Source organism: Oncorhynchus tshawytscha, unplaced genomic scaffold, assembly GCF_018296145.1.
Source record: "Oncorhynchus tshawytscha isolate Ot180627B unplaced genomic scaffold, Otsh_v2.0 Un_contig_16272_pilon_pilon, whole genome shotgun sequence".
NCBI classification, from domain to species: Eukaryota; Metazoa; Chordata; class Actinopteri; order Salmoniformes; family Salmonidae; genus Oncorhynchus; species Oncorhynchus tshawytscha.
The window spans coordinates 1,559-20,000 of record NW_024607966.1 but is presented as its reverse complement, the minus strand read 5'-3'; the positions used below and the strand labels follow the sequence as shown (position 1 = coordinate 20,000).

The window sequence follows — 18,442 nt, the reverse complement described above, 5'->3', positions numbered from 1 at the left end:
ATAGGGAATAGGGTGCCATTTGGGATGGTCTATGGACGTTGGATGGGAGGTTTGTGGGGAAAGAGGTTGAGGGGCATTGGTCGCTACGGTACACCTGGTGTGGAGTGGAGTTTATTCCAGAGCCGCAATGCTGCACAATTCACTATTACCCACGTTTCAAATTCCGCTGTCCCAAAAGACAAGTCAACTAAAATAAGGCACACTATTCCTAGGGAATTTGCAAATGTTCATTATATATTACGCAACAGCCATTCAAGGAACAATTTAGCGTAGATGTATGTTTAAATGTATAGTCACTTGGTGCGTTCACAGCCTCAGAGCACCAGAGAGCGCGCAACAGAATTTGCTGAAGCACCTGCTCAGATTCCACAATTCCAATCCAGTCGGTGTCAGACATCACAATGCCATGAAAACTAACGATAGAGCTAAATGACCATTTCCTGAGTGTTAAAACCTACATTCGGTTACAAGTCGTTTACTTGACAAGTCCTGTCGAGGCAAAGTGCCTGAGGGTTTTTGTCGAATTCCACCCTCCCGTTTCGCTCCCGTCCTCCTGTTCAGCAGCAATTGGTCGATTTTCTTCTCTCCCCCCCGTCAGTCCACAGGATGAAATGAGGTGAAGGAAGGAGAGAGAGAAGTAGAGGGGGATGAATAGCCGAAGGGATGGGTGAATAACGACGCAAGAAACACCCACCCCCAGTTTTAGTCTGGACTGACTGACGGAATAGTTGACTGAGAGAGGCTGAAACAAACCAGGGAGACAGACATACACTCTGGGGATTGAGAGGATCCGTGGGAAATAGGAGCGTTTAGGATTTGATGACTTGTGAGTTATGGATTGCTATTTCATTAATTCAGTATGGAATTTGTTTTGTTTCGAGTGCTTAGCCTATATTTATTATGGTCATTTACTCCACGCTCTCAAAGGCAATCAATTGGATAGATTGACTTGATCAAATATGCTGATAAATTACCAAATTAATTGTAAACGAATTGAAAGTTCTAGAATTTAACTAAACTTGTGGGCAATCTTCTCATCAGTTTCCTGTCGGGTGCACAAGTTAACAATTAACTTTTGAAGTAGGCACTGTGAGAGTTGCACAACTGGAGTAATTTAAGCCATTCAAATGTTTTTTTTGTGTGCCTATAAATCAAGTCAGAAATTATTTTTATGTATTATTAACTATCATTATTATGGTCTTCGTGGAATTTCATTGTAAATTCAAAAAAAAAAAACGAAATATGTCTATTTTCCGGTTGTTTCCAGGGCGACAAGATGCGTTTTGTCCCTATCGCATATTCTATTGACGTGTAGGCTACATACTTCAGATTGATGAGGTTTATTTTGATTGGACTGCGTTTAGGGATTACTACTTCACGAGTTTCATCAGCAGTTTCAGCTTTCAAATTGAATGTGCTGATTCGTGTATACTTCCTCTTTTGAAGAATAATTGGCCATAAGGGTTTACAAGTAGGGAAAAAACATCCAATGTTTGTCAGCAAATAGTTCCTTCCCATAGGACACAAACTGGTTGAATCAACGCTGTTTCCACGTCATTTAAACAACAATAAACAAATGCGATGAAATTGAAACAACGTGGGAACCTGTCATGGAATGGTAAAAAAAAAAAAAACGTCATTTTTTCACCGACCGTTTAACCTAAATCTAATGACAATATATTTATTTTGTTTTGGTTAAATTGTATTGCATAAGTATAGCAAATAATGGTTTTGAAGAAAACATTTTATGCCTTTGCTTGTATGAAACAGTTTAAATGTCTAAATGATATCTGTCATGAAGTCAATGTCCAGGTTTAGTTTGATGGACACAGATACCAGGATTAAAATGTACAGTATCTCTGTATATAAAGACACATTTTGACACGTTATTCACTTATGTCCAGGGATGTTGATTGGAAATCTATTTTCATCATCAATGCTGTTTGAGTATAATGAATGCATTGAATATAGTCATAGAACAAAAATGTACACAAGTGAGTAAAGCTGGTCATTTTCAGCCTACTGCCCTACAGTAGTCCTATGTGGCAGTATTGTACTAGCTTCCTCCATTCCTGTGCTGCTGTTACAATCTGCCTGTCTAGTCAAAGCCTTAATGATGAGTGACAGACAAGTTGAGCTCTGCTTGTTCTCAATGTCAACAATGGCACTCAGGAAATGTTCTCTCGTGCCTGTCCGTCAAAATGTAACAAAGTCCTCTACTGTTCTGTTTCCAACTTCCCATTCTGAAAGTGACTCTCATCTTCCCCCTTTCCCCCTCACTCCCTTATGCCTGCCCCCACTTGAGACTGGCTGGGCCTTGACACTGAAAAAGCCCGATAGCTATGGACGTCTGTTACTACTCAATGCTGGTCTCTCTCTCTCTCTCTCTCTCTCTCAATTTAAATTTTCAATTTAAGGGGCTTTATTGGCATGGGAAACATGTATTAACATGTTATATATATATAATATATATATACAGTGTTTTAACAATGTACAAATGGTTAAAGGACACAAGATAAAATAAATAAGCATAAATATGGGTTGTATTTACAATGGTGTTTGTTCTTCACTGGTTGCCCTTTTCTCGTGGCAACAGGTCACAATTCTTGCTGCTGTAATGGCACACTGTGGAATTTTACCCAGTAGATATGGGAGTTTATCAACATTGGATTTGTTTTTGAATTCTTTGTGTAATCTGAGGGAAATATGTCTCTCTAATATGGTCATACATTGGGCAGGAGGTTAGGAAGTGCAGCTCAGTTTCCACCTCATTTTGTGGGCAGTGAGCACATAGCCTGTCTTCTCTTGAGAGCCATGTCTGTCTACGGCGGCCTTTCTCAATAGCAAGGCTATGCTCACTAAGTCTGTACATAGTCAAAGCTTTCCTTAAGTTTGGGTCAGTCACAGTGGACAGGTATTCTGCCGCTGTGTACTCTCTGTTTAGGGCCAAATAGCATTCTAGTTTGTTCTGTTTTTTTTTGTTCATTCTTTCCAATGTGTCAAGTAATTATCTGTTTGTTTTCTCATGATTTGGTTGGGTCTAATTGTGCTCCTGTCCTGGGGCTCTGTGGGGTGTGTTTGTGAACAGAGCCCCAGGACCAGCTTCCTTAGGGGACTCTTCTCCAGGTTCATCTCTCTGTAGGTGATGGTTTTGTTATGGAAGGTTTGGGAATCGCTTCCTTTTAGGTGGTTGTAAAATTTAACGTCTATGTTGTACACTGAGGATATTTTTGCAGAATTCTGCATGCAGAGTCTCAATTTGGTGTTTGTCCCATTTTGTGAAGTCTTGGTTGGTGAGCGGACCCCAGACCTCACAACCATAAAGGGCAATGGGCTCTATGACTGATTCAAGTATTTTTAGCCAAATCCTAATTGGTATGTTGAAATGTATGTTCCTTTTGATGGCATAGAATGCCCTTCTTGCCTTGTCTCTCAGATCGTTCACAGCTTTGTGGAAGTTACCTGTGGCGCTGATGTTTAGGCCAAGGTATGTATAGTTTTTGTGTGCTCTAGGGCAACAATATCTAGATGGAATTTGTATTTGTGGTCCTGGCGACTGGACCTTTTTGGAACACCATTATTTTGGTCTTACTGAGATTTACTGTCAGGGCCCAGGTCTGACAGAATCTGTGCAGAAGATCTAGGTGCTGCTGTAGGCCCTCCTTGGTTGGTGACAGAAGCACCAGATCATCAGTAGACATTTTACTTCGGATTCTAGTAGGGTGAGGCCGGGTGCTGCAGAGTTTTCTAGTGCCCGCGCCAATTCGTTGATATATATGTTGAAGAGGGTGGGGCTTAAGCTGCATCCCTGTCTCAACCCACGACCCTGTGTGAAGAAATGTGTGTTTTTTGCCAATTTTAACCTCACACTTGTTGTTTGTGTACATGGATTTTATAATGTTGTGTGTTTTACCCCCAACACCACTTTCCATCAATTTGTATAGCAGACCCTCATGCCAAATTGAGTCAAAGTTTTTTTTTAAATCAACAAAGCATGAGAAGACTTTGCCTTTGTTTTGGTTTGTTTGATTGTCAATTAAGGTCTGCAGGGTGAATACATGGTCTGTTGTACGGTAATTTGGTAAAAAGCCAATTTTACATTTGCTCATTACATTGTTTTCATTGAGGAAATGTACGAGTCTGCTGTTAATGATAATGCAGAGGATTTTCCCAAGGTTACTGTTGACGCATATTCCACGGTAGTTATTGGGGTCAAATTTGTCTCCACTTTTGTGGATTGGGGTGATCAGTCCTTGGTTCCAAATATTGGGGAAGATGCCAGAGCTAAGGATGGAGTTTTAGTATAGCCAATTGGAATTTGTTGTCTGTATATTTGATCATTTCATTAAGGGGACCATCAACACCACAGGCCTTTTTGGGTTGGAGAGTTTAAATTTTGTCCTGTAACTCATTCAAGGTAATTGGAGAATCCAGTGGGTTCTGGTATTCTCTCTTTCTCTCTCTCTTTCTCTCTCTCATCACTATTCCTAAAACCTCTTTCTAGCGCTCTCCAAAGCCAGAAGGAGCATCACAGTTGTAAGGATGCTGATTTAAGGGGCTTTATTGGCATGGGAAACATATGTTACCATTGCCAAAGCAAGTAAACACTCTCTCTCTCTCTGTCTCTCTCTCTCTCTCTCTCTCTCTCTCTGTCTCTCTCTCTCTCTCTCTCTCTCTCTCTCTCTCTCTCTCTCTCTCTCTCTCTCTCTCTCTCTCTCTCTCTCTCTGTCTCTCTCTCTCTCTCTCTCTCTCTCTCTCTCTCTCTCTCTCTCTCTCTCTCTGTCTCTCTCTCTCTCTCTGTCTCTCTCTCTCTCTCTCTCTCTCTCTCTCTCTCTCTCTCTCTCTCTCTCTCTCTCTCTCTCTCTCTCTCTCTCTCTCTCTCTCTCTCTCTCTCTCTCTCTGTCTCTCTCTCTCTCTCTGTCTCTCTCTCTCTCTCTCTCTCTCTCTCTCTCTCTCTCTCTCTCTCTCTCTCTCTCTGTCTCTCTCTCTCTCTCTCTCTCTCTCTCTCTCTGTCTCTCTCTCTCTCTCTCTCTCTCTCTCTCTCTCTCTCTGTCTCTCTGTCTCTCTCTCTCTCTCTCTGTCTCTCTCTGTCTCTCTCTCTCTCTCTCTCTCTGTCTCTCTCTGTCTCTCTCTCTCTCTGTCTCTCTCTCTCTCTGTCTCTCTCTCTCTCTGTCTCTCTCTCTCTCTCTCTCTGTCTCTCTGTCTCTCTGTCTCTCTCTCTCTCTCTCTCTCTCTCTCTCTCTGTCTCTCTCTCTCTCTCTCTCTGTCTCTCTCTCTCTCTCTCTCTCTCTGTCTCTCTCTCTCTCTCTCTCTGTCTCTCTCTCTCTCTCTCTCTGTCTCTCTCTCTCTCTCTCCCTCTCTCTCTCTCTCTCTCTCTCTCTCTCTGTCTCTCTCTCTCTCTCTCTCTCTCTCTCTCTCTCTCTCTCTCTCTCTCTCTCTCTCTCTCTCTCTCTCTGACTCTCTCTCTCTCTCTCTCTCTCTCATCACTATTCCTAAAACCTCTTTCTAGCGCTCTCCAAAGCTCACAGCTGTGGCAGTCAGGCAGTGTTAAATAGTCTGTATTTTTCTCCCTCTCCCCGCTAGGTGCAGAAGGAGCATCACAGTTGTAAGGATGCTGATTGTAGGACTCCCAATAAGGACGTGGTGTCCTCTGCTCTTCCTGGTGTTGGCTGTACATTTCCCTGCCCAGGGTCAAGGTAAGGGCTACACTGTGACTGGATGATTACCCAAATGCTTCCTTTGGTCGTCTCCTCTGTCAGTTCCTCTTTTGATGTGCAGATTTGGTCCCATTTCATTCCGTCTCTAACTGTACGTGGATGTGACATTTCCACCCCACACCATGTCTTTGTTTTACATTCAAATAATACAATTTGATTCTTGTTTTGTGTTTGTCATGCTTTTTTTTTGTAAAGAATATTATTTGGGTGTAATCATATACATTTTTACATGGAGCATAAACCCGAGCCTTATAAATGAGATATAAAGGCCCAGTCACAGAAGCACATCTGATTGCTATCATGCTTAGCTGGGCTGCCGACTTGATGTCCCCAAGATGATTGTTTAATCAGTCATCTATCATGCAACAACCTTCACCTGTGGTCAATGGAAGAACCCTGTGGAGGAGGTCTCGTTTGGTCTGGTCTCGTCTGCTCTGGTCTCGTCTGCTCTGGTCTCGTTTGGTCTGGTCTGGTCTGTCTGCTCTGGTCTCGTCTGCTCTGGTCTCGTTTGGTCTGGTCTGGTCTGCTCTGGTCTCGTCTGCTCTGGTCTCGTTTGGTCTGGTCTCCTCTGCTCTGGTCTCGTCTGCTCTGGTCTTGGAGACAAACTGGGTTTAAATTCTATTCACAATTATTTCAAATACTTGTTTTATCTGCACTTGATTGAGTCTGCCTGGTTTAATTGGGCAATAGAATAATCTCAAAATGGCAAACCCTCAAACCCATCTGGCACTCTAGGCAGACTCAGTCAACCCCCCCCCTCCCCCTCCCCAAATAGTTAAAAGATGTTGAATAGTATGTGAACCCAGGTCTGCTGTGAGCGGATTGGAAAGGGAGAACATTCAGGATCCTATCTGAGGGGGGGGGGGATCATATGAAAACGTCCTCCAGGGACACATCAACGTTTAATTGGCCTGTCTGTGTGCTGCTTGGACGCAGCTCAGCTCAGCATTCCATCCAGGCCTTGGAGTGAAAAGATCCCAAATGACACCCTATTCCCTATGTAGTGCACTACTTTTAACCAGGACCCATAGGGCTCTGGTCAAAAGTAGTGCACTACGTAGGGAATAGGGTTCCATAGGGCTCTGGTCTAAAGTAGTGCACTATTCCATAGGGCTCTGGTCTAAAGTAGGAATAGGGGAATAAGGTTCCATAGGGCTCTGGTCTAAAGTAGTGCACTATATAGGGAATAGGTTCCATAGGGCTCTGGTCTAAAGTAGTGCACTATATAGGGAATAGGGTTCCATAGGGCTCTGGTCTAAAGTAGTGCACTATATAGGAATAGTTCCATAGGCTCTGGTCTAATAAGGTGCCGTTCGGTAGAGTAAAGCATCTGGTGTGGGAGTGGAGGCTCTGTGGACTGTTGTGGAGCAGGCCTGGGTTCATCTGGTGTGGGAGTGGAGGCTCTGTGGACTGGTGTGGAGCTGACCTGGGTTCATCTGGTGTGGGAGTGGAGGCTCTGTGGACTGGTTCATCTGTGGGGAGTGGAGGCTCTGTGGACCTGGACCTGGTTCGATTAGTATTTGTTTTCTTTCAAATGCTTGGAAAGTTCAGATAAGCTTGCCTGGCGCAGTGGAACCAATGGGATAGTCCCAACTCCCGACAGTGTCATCCCTGTCCATCTGGCAGTCCAGGCAGGCTCAATCAATCCATTAACAAATACTATTTGAACCCAGATCTGGTGTGAAGTGGGGGATTTCTGGCTCCTGTCTGTGGAGGGTGTATATATAATGTATATCTGGTCTGCACGTCTCTCCCCCACGGCTACTGACTCCTGTCTGTGGAGGGTGTATATATAATGTATATCTGGTCTGCACGTCTCTTCCGCACGGCTCTCTGCTCGGGTCAAGCTAGGCCACTTACCATTTCCTGTATATATAATACACTGGGAGTTTCATTTGATTAAAAAAAGAAGTGATTTTAGGTTATTTCAACAGTCACCACTGTCATCCGTCTCCTATTGTAGTGGACACTGGACACAACTAGCTGCTACCACCTGTAACAGAGAACCTGTTTATCTGTCTCTGGGCACCACAGTGTGTTGTCTGGTCAGGCTCTGGGGTCAGTGACATGCTGTTTCATATGACAGAGTCCTTCACTAATGATTCCCTATTGATTCCATGTCTGTCTGTATGGGTCAGCTCCGTGCTCTACTCCAAATGGCATCAGATTAGCTTTTAGTTACCTAATTAGGAAAAAACAAGGTGTTTCATTTGAGCGTGTTAAAATCTAGATTAGTGAATTTGTATGTGTAGGGAGAGATTCTGATGAGAGTGTCAGAAAAACAGTTCAATAAAACCCAAACAGATGGTTGTGTTTTCATTTACCTGCAACAATGGAGTACACTCTTACAACGAGAGGTTTCAAAAGGGTTCTTCTGCTGTTCCAGGAGGACCCTTTTGAGTTCCAAGTAGAACCCTTTTGGTTTTTTGAGACAAGATAGTAGCTACTAAACAATTGGATACCACGAAATTGGGGAGAAAAGGGGCTCGGGAAGGTTGAAAGCCAGCCGCACCAATGTGTCGGAGGATACACACGTGCACCTGGCGACCTGGTTAGCGTGCACTGCGCCCGGCCCGCCACAGGAGCCGCTGGTGCGCGATGAGACAAGGATATCCCTACCGGCCAAACCCTCCCTAACCCGGACGACGCTAGGCCAATTGTGCATTGCCCACGGACCTCCCGGTCGCGGCCGGCTGCGACAGAGCCTGGGCTCGAACCCAGAGTCTCTGGTGGCACAGCTAGCGATGCAGTGCCCTAGACCACTGCGCCACCCGGGAGGCAAAGAACCCTTTTAAGGTTCTAGATAGCACCTTTTTTTCATAGAATGTAGAGTGTAGAGTGGTCATAATGGCCTGTGTTGTTAATGCTACTGTGTTCATTTTAAATCCATGTCTGGGGTTTCATTTAGGCCTGGATGAGTAGAATGAGGAACATATTGACATTCTATGTAAACCTAATTCACATTATCCAAAGAACTCTTGGTCAATATCTCTTCTCTAATCCCCACATTTGTGGTATTTAACATGACAGTACTCTCAACCAACTTCGACTGAACGGCACCGAATGTATACTGCAGCCTCATTCTCCACATGGTGTGATGGAGGACTAGCAGAACAGAGTCTTAATATTTAAATACCCTCAGCAGGGATTACCATGCTGGTAACAGATAAATGTTCAAAAAAGAGAAGCTAGGCCTTAGTCAGGTAGGTGAGCAGCGTGCCGAGAGAGGGAAGACAGACAGACAGACATACAGACAGACATAAGACAGGTAAAGGCTCAGAGGATTCAGGGGTAAGTGCTATCTGCCACAACAGAAGACTCCTCACATGGAGGAGAGGGAGAGGAGAGGGAGGAGGAGGAGAGGGAGGAGGAGGAGAGAGGGAGGAGAGGAGGAGAGGAGAGAGGGATGAGAGGAGAGGGATGAGAGGAGAGAGAGGATGAGAGAAATGAGGAGAGAGGATGAGAGGAATGAGGAGAGGATGAGATGAGAGGAATGAGGAGAGAGGGATGAGAGGAGAGAGGGATGGGGAGAGAGGGATGAGAGGAGAGAGATGAGAGGATGAGGGAGGAGAGAGATGAGAGGAAGGGATGAGAGGAGAGAGATGAGAGGAAGGGATGAGAGGAGAGGAGAGATAAAACCACTTGAAAGGGCTGCTTGTTTTTGTAGAGTTGTCTGTTCTAATGTATATTGTAATGTAACTGTCATGGAGTCACTTTGTGTTTAATCACTGAGAAGTGAGAGAATGGTAGGGAACAGGTGGAGTAATGACATGCTGATAGCCAAGGGTGAATAATGACCTGCTGATAGCCAAGGGTGAATAATGACATGCTGATAGCCAAGGGTGAATAATGACCTGCTGATAGCCAAGGGTGAATAATGACATGCTGATAGTCAAGGGTGAATAATGACCTGCTGATAGCCAAGGGTGAATAATGACATGCTGATAGCCAAGGGTGAATAATGACATGCTGATAGTCAAGGGTGAATAATGACCTGCTGATAGCCAAGGGTGAATAATGACATGCTGATAGCCAAGGGTGAATAATGACCTGCTGATAGCCAAGGGTGAATAATGACATGCTGATAGTCAAGGGTGAATAATGACATGCTGATAGTCAAGTGTGAATAATGACCTGCTGATAGCCAAGGGTGAATAATGACATGCTGATAGCCAAGGGTGAATAATGACATGCTGATAGCCAAGGGTGAATAATGACATGCTGATAGCCAACCAAGGGTGAATAATGACATGCTGATAGTCAAGGGTGAATAAGGACCTGCTGATAGCCAAGGGTGAATAATGACATGCTGATAGCCAAGGGTGAATAATGACCTGCTGATAGCCAAGGGTGAATAATGACATGCTGATAGTCAAGGGTGAATAATGACATGCTGATAGTCAAGGGTGAATAATGACCTGCTGATAGCCAAGGGTGAATAATGACATGCTGATAGCCAAGGGTGAATAATGACATGCTGATAGCCAAGGGTGAATAATGACCTGCTGATAGCCAAGGGTGAATAATGACATGCTGATAGCCAACCAAGGGTGAATAATGACCTGCTGATAGCCAAGGGTGAATAATGACCTGCTGATAGCCAAGGGTGAATAATGACATGCTGATAGCCACGGGTGGATAGTGACATGCTGATAGCCAAGGGTGAATAATGACATGCTGATAGCCACGGGTGGATAATGACATGCTGATAGCCACGGGTGAATAATGACCTGCTGATAGCCAAGGGTGAATAATGACCTGCTGATAGCCAAGGGTGAATAATGACATGCTGATAGCCAAGGGTGAATAATGACCTGCTGATAGCCAAGGGTGAATAATGACATGCTGATAGCCAACCAAGGGTGAATAATGACCTGCTGATAGCCAGCCAAGGGTGAATAATGACCTGCTGATAGCCAACCAAGGGTGAATAATGACCTGCTGATAGCCAAGGGTGAATAAGGACATGCTGATAGCCAACCAAGGGTGAATAATGACCTGCTGATAGCCAACCAAGGGTGAATAATGACCTGCTGATAGCCAAGGGTGAATAATGACCTGCTGATAGCCAAGGGTGAATAATGACATGCTGATAGCCAAGAGTGGAATAATGACCTGCTGATAGCCAAGGGTGAATAATGACATGCTGATAGCCAAGGGTGAATAATGACATGCTGATAGCCAAGAGTAATGACATGCTGATAGCCAAGGGTGGAATAATGACATGCTGATAGCCAAGGGTGAGTAATGACATGCTGATAGCCAAGAGGGAGTAATGACATGCTGATAGCCAAGGGTGAATAATGACATGCTGATAGCCAAGGGTGAGTAATGACATGCTGATAGCCAAGAGGGAGTAATGACATGCTGATAGCCAAGGGTGAATAATGACATGCTGGTAGCCAAGGGTGAATAATGACATGCTGATAGCCAAGGGTGAATAATGACATGCTGATAGCCAAGGGTGAATAATGACATGCTGATAGCCAAGGGTGAATAATGACATGCTGATAGCCAAGGGTGAATAATGACATGCTGATAGCCAAGGGTGAATAATGACATGCTGATAGCCAAGGGTGAATAATGACATGCTGATAGCCAAGGGTGAATAATGACATGCTGATAGCCAAGGGTGAATAATGACATGCTGATAGCCAAGGGTGAATAATGACATGCTGATAGCCAAGGGGAATAATGACATGCTGATAGCCAAGGGTGATAATAATGACATGCTGATAGCCAAGGGTGAATAATGACATGCTGATAGCCAAGGAGATATAATGACATGCTGATAGCCAAGGGTGAATAATGACATGCTGATAGCCAAGGGGGAGTAATGACATGCTGATAGCCAAGGGGGAATAATGACATGCTGATAGCCAAGGGTGAATAATGACATGCTGATAGCCAAGGAGATAATAATGACATGCTGATAGCCAAGGGTGAATAATGACATGCTGTTAGCCAAGGGTGAATAATGACATGCTGATAGCCAAGCGTGGAGTAATGACATGCTGATTGTCAAGGGTGAATAATGACATGCTGATAGCCAAGGGTGGAGTAATGACATGCTGATAGTCAAGGGTGTATAATGACATGCTGATAGCCAAGGGTGGATAATGACATGCTGATAGCCAAGGGTGAATAATGACATGCTGATAGCCAAGGGTGAATAATGACATGCTGATAGCCAAGGGTGAATAATGACATGCTGATAGCCAAGGGTGAATAATGACATGCTGATAGCCACGGGTGGAGTAATGAAATGCATCACATCATGAAGGAATCCTTCAGCTACTGTATTCATCTGTGGAATTCTCGACTCACAATAGTGTTCCATTGTTCCTCTCGGAATCCTCCACACCCTCGTCCTCACACAGAGCAAATGGACGTATGTGTTCCTATACATTATTCAGATCTCATGTACAGCTGAGTCAGGCTGACAGATGCTCCCATACACTCGAGGGGAAGGGGGGGGGGTGATCTACCAGAGGGTTGCTGGCATCAATATCTCAGGTGCCACATACTGCCGATGTTCCCTTGACAGGAACATAACCCCTGCTTCAGTCTCACCGACGTTACGTGTGTATATCAGCGGGTTGACAAAAGCAGAAGACTAATGTCCATCTGGACTAATAAACATCCTGTCCTCCGTCAACTCAATTCATGTGCAGTGAGTCAGACAGTACAAATGGAAAGTACTTAAAGATGGCAATTTGTGAATTTGTAGCTACTTCTGGCAAGGCAGTTGGTGTTAAATACCTCACATTATATTCACATCTAGTATCCAGACATTATTTAATTGTCTTTTCTGTTTCCCAGGTGGTTTTAAATACCTCACATTATATTCACATCTAGTATCCAGTTATTATTTAATTGTCTTTTCTATTTCCCAGGTGGTTTTAAATACCTCACATTATATTCACATCTAGTATCCAGTTATTATTTAATTGTCTTTTCTATTTCCCAGGTGGTTTTAAATACCTCACATTATATTCACATCTAGTATCCAGCCATAACTGTTTAAGGTGTCACCAAATGTCTCTATTCATTACAAACCTGTTTATACACACGGTTAGATAAAACACTAGAGATCAATGTGTCGGAGGAAACACCGTACACCTGGCGACCTAGTCAGCGTGCACTGTGCCCGGCCCGCCACAGGAGTCGCTAGTGCGCGGTGAGACAAGGACATCCCTGCCGGCCAAACCCTAATCCGGACGAAGCTGGGCCAATTGTGTGCCACCCCGTGGGCCTCCCGGTCGCGGCCGGCTGTGACAGAGCCTGGACTCGAACACAGAATCTCTGGTGGCACAGCTAGTGATGCAGTACCTTAGACCACTGCGCCACCCGGGAGGCCCTATTATCATTTTTTTATGTATACATTTGCAAAAAATTCTAAAAACCTGTTTTCGCTTTGTCATTATGGGGTATTGTGATGTCATTATGGGGTATTGTGATGTCATTATGGGGTATTGTGATGTCATTATGGGGTATTGTGTGTAGATGGATGAGGAACAAAAAATATGTCGTCCATTTTAGAGTAAAGCTGTAACGTAACAAAACGTGGAAAAAGTCAAGGGATCTAAATACACTGTTTTACTGAACACAGAAACAACCCCCAGATGAGTTCCTATCAGGTTTATAGGAGATGTTTACTGAACACAGAATCAACCCCCAGATGAGTTCCTATCAGGTTTATAGGAGATGTTTACTGAACACAGAATCAACCCCAGATGAGTTCCTATCAGGTTTATAGTTATGTACTCAACACAGAAACAACCCCAGATATTCCTATCAGTTTAGTGATCATATACATTTATTTTACCTTTATATATATTCATATATATATATATATTTATTTCTCAAACCTAAAAGCTTCCCTTTATCCTTCATCATTTATTTAAAGCTTATGCCAGATTGTATATAACTTTACATGCCTATATTCCTCCTAATTAACAGCTTCAAGTCCCTATATGGTAGATACTGTAGTATATTCATAGATTTATAGGCATGTAAAGATTACATTGGTACCCATTCTTCTACTTGCAAGGAGGAACAAACACCACTGTGTTTGTTGGCCTGGGCATTGAGCCTTGTCTTCTCAACTTCTTATTGTCTTCTCAACTTCTCATTGTCTTCTCAACTTCTCCTTGTCTTCTCAACTTCTCCTTGTCTTATCATCTTCTCATTGTATTCTCATCTCATTGTATTCTCATCTTCTCATTCTATTCTCATCTTCTCAACCTCTCATTGTCTTCTCAACTTCTCATTGTCTTCTCATGTCTTCTCAACTTCTCATTGTCTTCTCAACTTCTCATTGTCTTCTCAACTCAAAAGGTGGCAATGTAGTAGTGCTGTTCTGGTGACTAGTTTGTAGTTCAACTAACATAGAATGTAGACCAAGTAAATGGTGAAAGTGCTATGCAACAACCTTAAATAGTTTTGCGTCAATCTCAGATCGTAGTATTTCATCATACTACTGGAATGTCGTCTGTTCATAGCTGGGGAAAAAAGAGTACCACTTTACATTTGGTTGTTCTTATTGGCTACAAGAAACACCATGCTGTTACATGGTACTAAAAAGTAAGAGCAGTTTCATGTAATGAAACAAAGTCACATTCTCTTCCTCATAGCAGCCTGAGTATAGAAACAGCAGATAGCATCAATATCTAGCTATAGCCTAGCTGCGCTAACGTAATCCTAAGAGAATGTCTTCCACTGACTGTTCTTTCCATCGGGACGGCAGGTGAAGCTGATTGATTCTCCATCAACTGAGAGATCAAACATTTCCTGACTCTTAACAGTCTGCAGCACCTGTCTTTTTGAAAGGAAATGTCGATGCCGTCATCGACTTAGAAACGCTAGCCTGGAATCCCATCTGATTTGCTCTGTTTCACAATGATTTTACATGAAACAAAGTTTATCAGTTTGGATTTCAGGCTATAAAAATGCCCCCTCCATCCTTACTAGTTTAAAAATGGTGTCTCAAAAAGTAAGAGAATATGACTGACATTTAAGAACCCTCTTTTTCTATAACTGTTTGTTTTGCAATATGTTATTCTACAACAATATGTTATTGGACAACAATATGCTATTCTACAACAATATGCTATTCTACAACAATATGCTATTCTACAACAATATGTTATTGGACAACAATATTATTCTACAACAATATGCTATTCTACAACAATATGCTATTCTACAACAATATGGACAACAATATATATTCTACAACAATATGCTATTCTACAACAATATGCTATTCTACAACAATATGCTATTCTACAACAATATGCTATTCTACAACAATATGCTATTCTACAACAATATGCTATTCTACAACAATATGCTATTCTACAACAATATGCTATTCTACAACAACATGTTATTCTACAACAATATGCTATTCTACAACACTACAACAATATGTTATTCTACAACAATATGTTATTCTACAACAATATGCTATTCTACAACAATATGTTATTCTACAACAATATGCTATTCTACAACAATATGTTATTCTACAACAATATGCTATTCTACAACAATATGCTATTCTACAACAATATGTTATCCAATATATTTTCCAATATGTTTTCCAATATATTTTCCAATATGTTTTCCAATATGTTTTCCAATATGTTATTGTGTTATATCAGAATGGGTTGTCTTTGTGGACGTCTGTTCAATGTCTGTGTGTGATTAACCTGGCTGATGTGTAGTACCGTAGTGGCACTAACACCTGCTGGAGATTGTATCTGCCTCCCAAATCTTACCATACTCCGTCTGTGGTCCACTACCTTCAATCAGAGTCCTATGGGCCCTGGTCAAAAGCAGTGCACTAAATAGAGAATATGGTGCTATTTGGGACAAAGTCTGTATTCAACATATTAATCATCAATACTCAAACTGTAACTGAATGAGTCAGTATTAATGATGGGTCTATTGTTGTTCTGTTTCAGTTCCAGCTCCCAGAAGATTACGTTTTAAAGTGCTGGGTACGAGCAAATTACATGTATCCTGGAAAGAGCCGAAAGGGAAAGTCGACGGCTATAGAGTTTTATACCAGAGTGAACCAGGTAGGAGTTCTAATCATCTGTCTATGCCTTTAGTTGATGTACGCATTCTACTGTATATAGTTCAGAATAGTAGCTCTGTATCAGTCTGGTCCCATGCTGTATCAGTCTGGTCCCATGCTGTATTGGCTGTATCAGTCTGGTTCCATGCTGTATCAGTCTGGTCCCATGCTGTATGAGTCTGGTCCAATGCTGTATGGGCTTTATCAGTCTGGTTCCATGCTGTATGGGCTGGTCTGGTTCCATGCTGTATCAGTCTGGTCCCTGTATGGGCTTTATCAGTATCAGTCTGGTCCCATGCTGTATTGGCTGTATTCTGTATTGGCTGTCAGTCTGGTCCCATGCTGTATGGGCTGTATCAGTCTGGTTCCATGCTGTATGGGCTGTATCAGTCTGGTTCCTGTATGCTGTATCAGTCTGGTTCCATGCTGTATGGGCTGTATAGGGTTCCATGCTGTATCAGTCTGGTTCCATGCTGTATATCTGGTCCATTCTGTATCAGTCTGGTTCCATGCTGTATCAGTCTGGTTGCCTGTATCATGGTTCTGTATGGGCTGTATCAGTCTGGTTCCATTCTGCTGTATCAGTCTGGTTCCATGCTGTATCAGTCTGGTTCCATTGTATCGGTCTGGTCCATTCTGTATCAGTCTGGTTCCATGCTGTATGGGCTGTATCAGTCTGGTCCCATGCTGTATGGGCTGTATCAGTCTGGTTCCATGCTGTATGGGCTGTATCAGTCTGGTCCCATTCTGTATGGGCTGTATCAGTCTGGTTCCATGCTGTATGGGCTGTATCAGTCTGGTTCCATGCTGTATGGGCTGTATCAGGCTGGTTCCATGCTGTATCAGCCTGGTTCCGTGCTGTATGGGCTGTATCAGTCTGGTTCCATGCTGTATCAGCCTCGTTCCGTGCTGTATGGGCTGTATCAGTTTGGTCCCATGCTGTATCAGTCTGGTCCCTTGCTGCATGGGCTGTAGTCTGGTCCCTTGCTGTATGGGCTGTATCAGTCTGGTCCCATGCTGTATCAGTCTGGCTGTATGGGCTGTATCAGTCTGGTTCCATGCTGTATCAGTCTGGTTCCATGCTGTATGGGCTTTATCATTCTGTCTCTGGTTCCATGCTGTATCTGTAGTCTGGTCCCATGCTGTATGGGCTGTATCAGTCTGGTTCCATGCTGTATGGGCTGTATCAGTCTGGTCCCATTCTGTATGGGCTGTATAGTCTGGTTCCATGCTGTATGGGCTGTATCAGTCTGTTCCATGCTGTATGGGCTGTATCAGGCTGGTTCCATGCTGTCCCCTGGTTCCGTGCTGTATGGGCTGTATCAGTCTGGTTCCATGCTGTATCAGCTGTATGGGCTGTATCAGTCTGGTTCCATGCTGTATGGGCTGTATAAGTCTGGTCCCTTGCTGTATGGGCTGTATCAGTCTGGTTCCATGCTGTATCAGCCATGGCTTTATGGGCTGTATCAGTCTGGTTCCATGCTGTATGGGCTGTATCAGTCTGGTTCCATGCTGTATGGGCTGTATCATCAGTCTGGTCCCTGGTTCCATGCTGTATGGGCTCCTGTATCAGTCTGGTTCCATTCTGTAGTCTGGTTGCCATGTCTGGTCCCATGCTGGGGCTGTATCAGTCTGGTTCCATGCTGTATGGGCTGTATCAGTCTGGTCCCATTCTGTATGGGCTGTATAAGTCTGGTCCCATGCTGTATGGGCTGTATCAGTCTGGTTCCATGCTGTATCAGTCTGGTTCCATGCTGTATGGGCTGTATCAGTCTGGTTCCATGCTGTATCAGTCTGGTCCCATCTGTATGGGCTCCATCAGTCTGGTTCCATGCTGTATCAGTCTAGTTCCATGCTGTATGCTGTATATCAGTCTGGTTCCATTCTGTATCAGTCTGGTCCCTTGCTGTATGGGCTGTATCATCTGGTTCCATGCTGTATCAGTCTGGTCCCATGCTGTATGGGCTGTATCAGTCTGGTTCCATGCTGTATGGGCTGTATCCTGTCCCATGCTGTGTGGGCTGATATCAGTCTGGTTCCATTCTGTATGTCTGGTCCCATGCTGTATGGGCTGTAGTCTGGTCCCATGCCTGTATCAGTCTGGTTCCATGCTGTATGGGCTTTATCAGTCTGGTTCCATGCTGTATGGGCTGTATCAGTCTGGTTCCATGCTGTATCAGTCTGGTCCCATGCTGTATGGGCTCCATCAGTCTGGTTCCATGCTGTATCAGTCTAGTTCCATGCTGTATGGGCTGTATCAGTCTGATTCCATGCTGTATGGGATGTATCAGTCTGGTCCCATTCTGTATGGGCGCCATCAGTCTGGTCCCTTGCTGCATGGGCTGTATCAGTCTGGTTCCATGCTGTATCAGTCTGGTCCCATTCTGTATTAGTCTGGTCCCATTCTGTATGGGCTGTATCAGGCTGGTTCCATGCTGTATCAGCCTGGTTCCGTGCTGTATGGGCTGTATCAGTCTGGTTCCATGCTGTATCAGCCTGGTTCCATGCTGTATGGGCTGTATCAGTCTGGTCCCATGCTGTATCAGTCTGGTCCCATGCTGTATGGGCTGTATCAGTCTGGTCCCATGCTGTGTGGGATGATATCAGTCTGGTTCCATTCTGTATCAGTCTGGTTCCG

General features: G+C 43.8%; 1 long non-coding RNA gene across 1 annotated transcript; it reads left to right on the top strand.

Moving 5' to 3' along the window:
* Positions 1–619: 619 nt before the first annotated feature.
* LOC121843151 lies at positions 620–15,806 on the top strand. Its single transcript, XR_006081460.1, has 3 exons — positions 620–826; positions 5,584–5,696; positions 15,689–15,806. It is a non-coding gene; the product is annotated as an uncharacterized LOC121843151 (long non-coding RNA).
* The last annotated feature ends 2,636 nt before the right edge of the window (positions 15,807–18,442 follow it).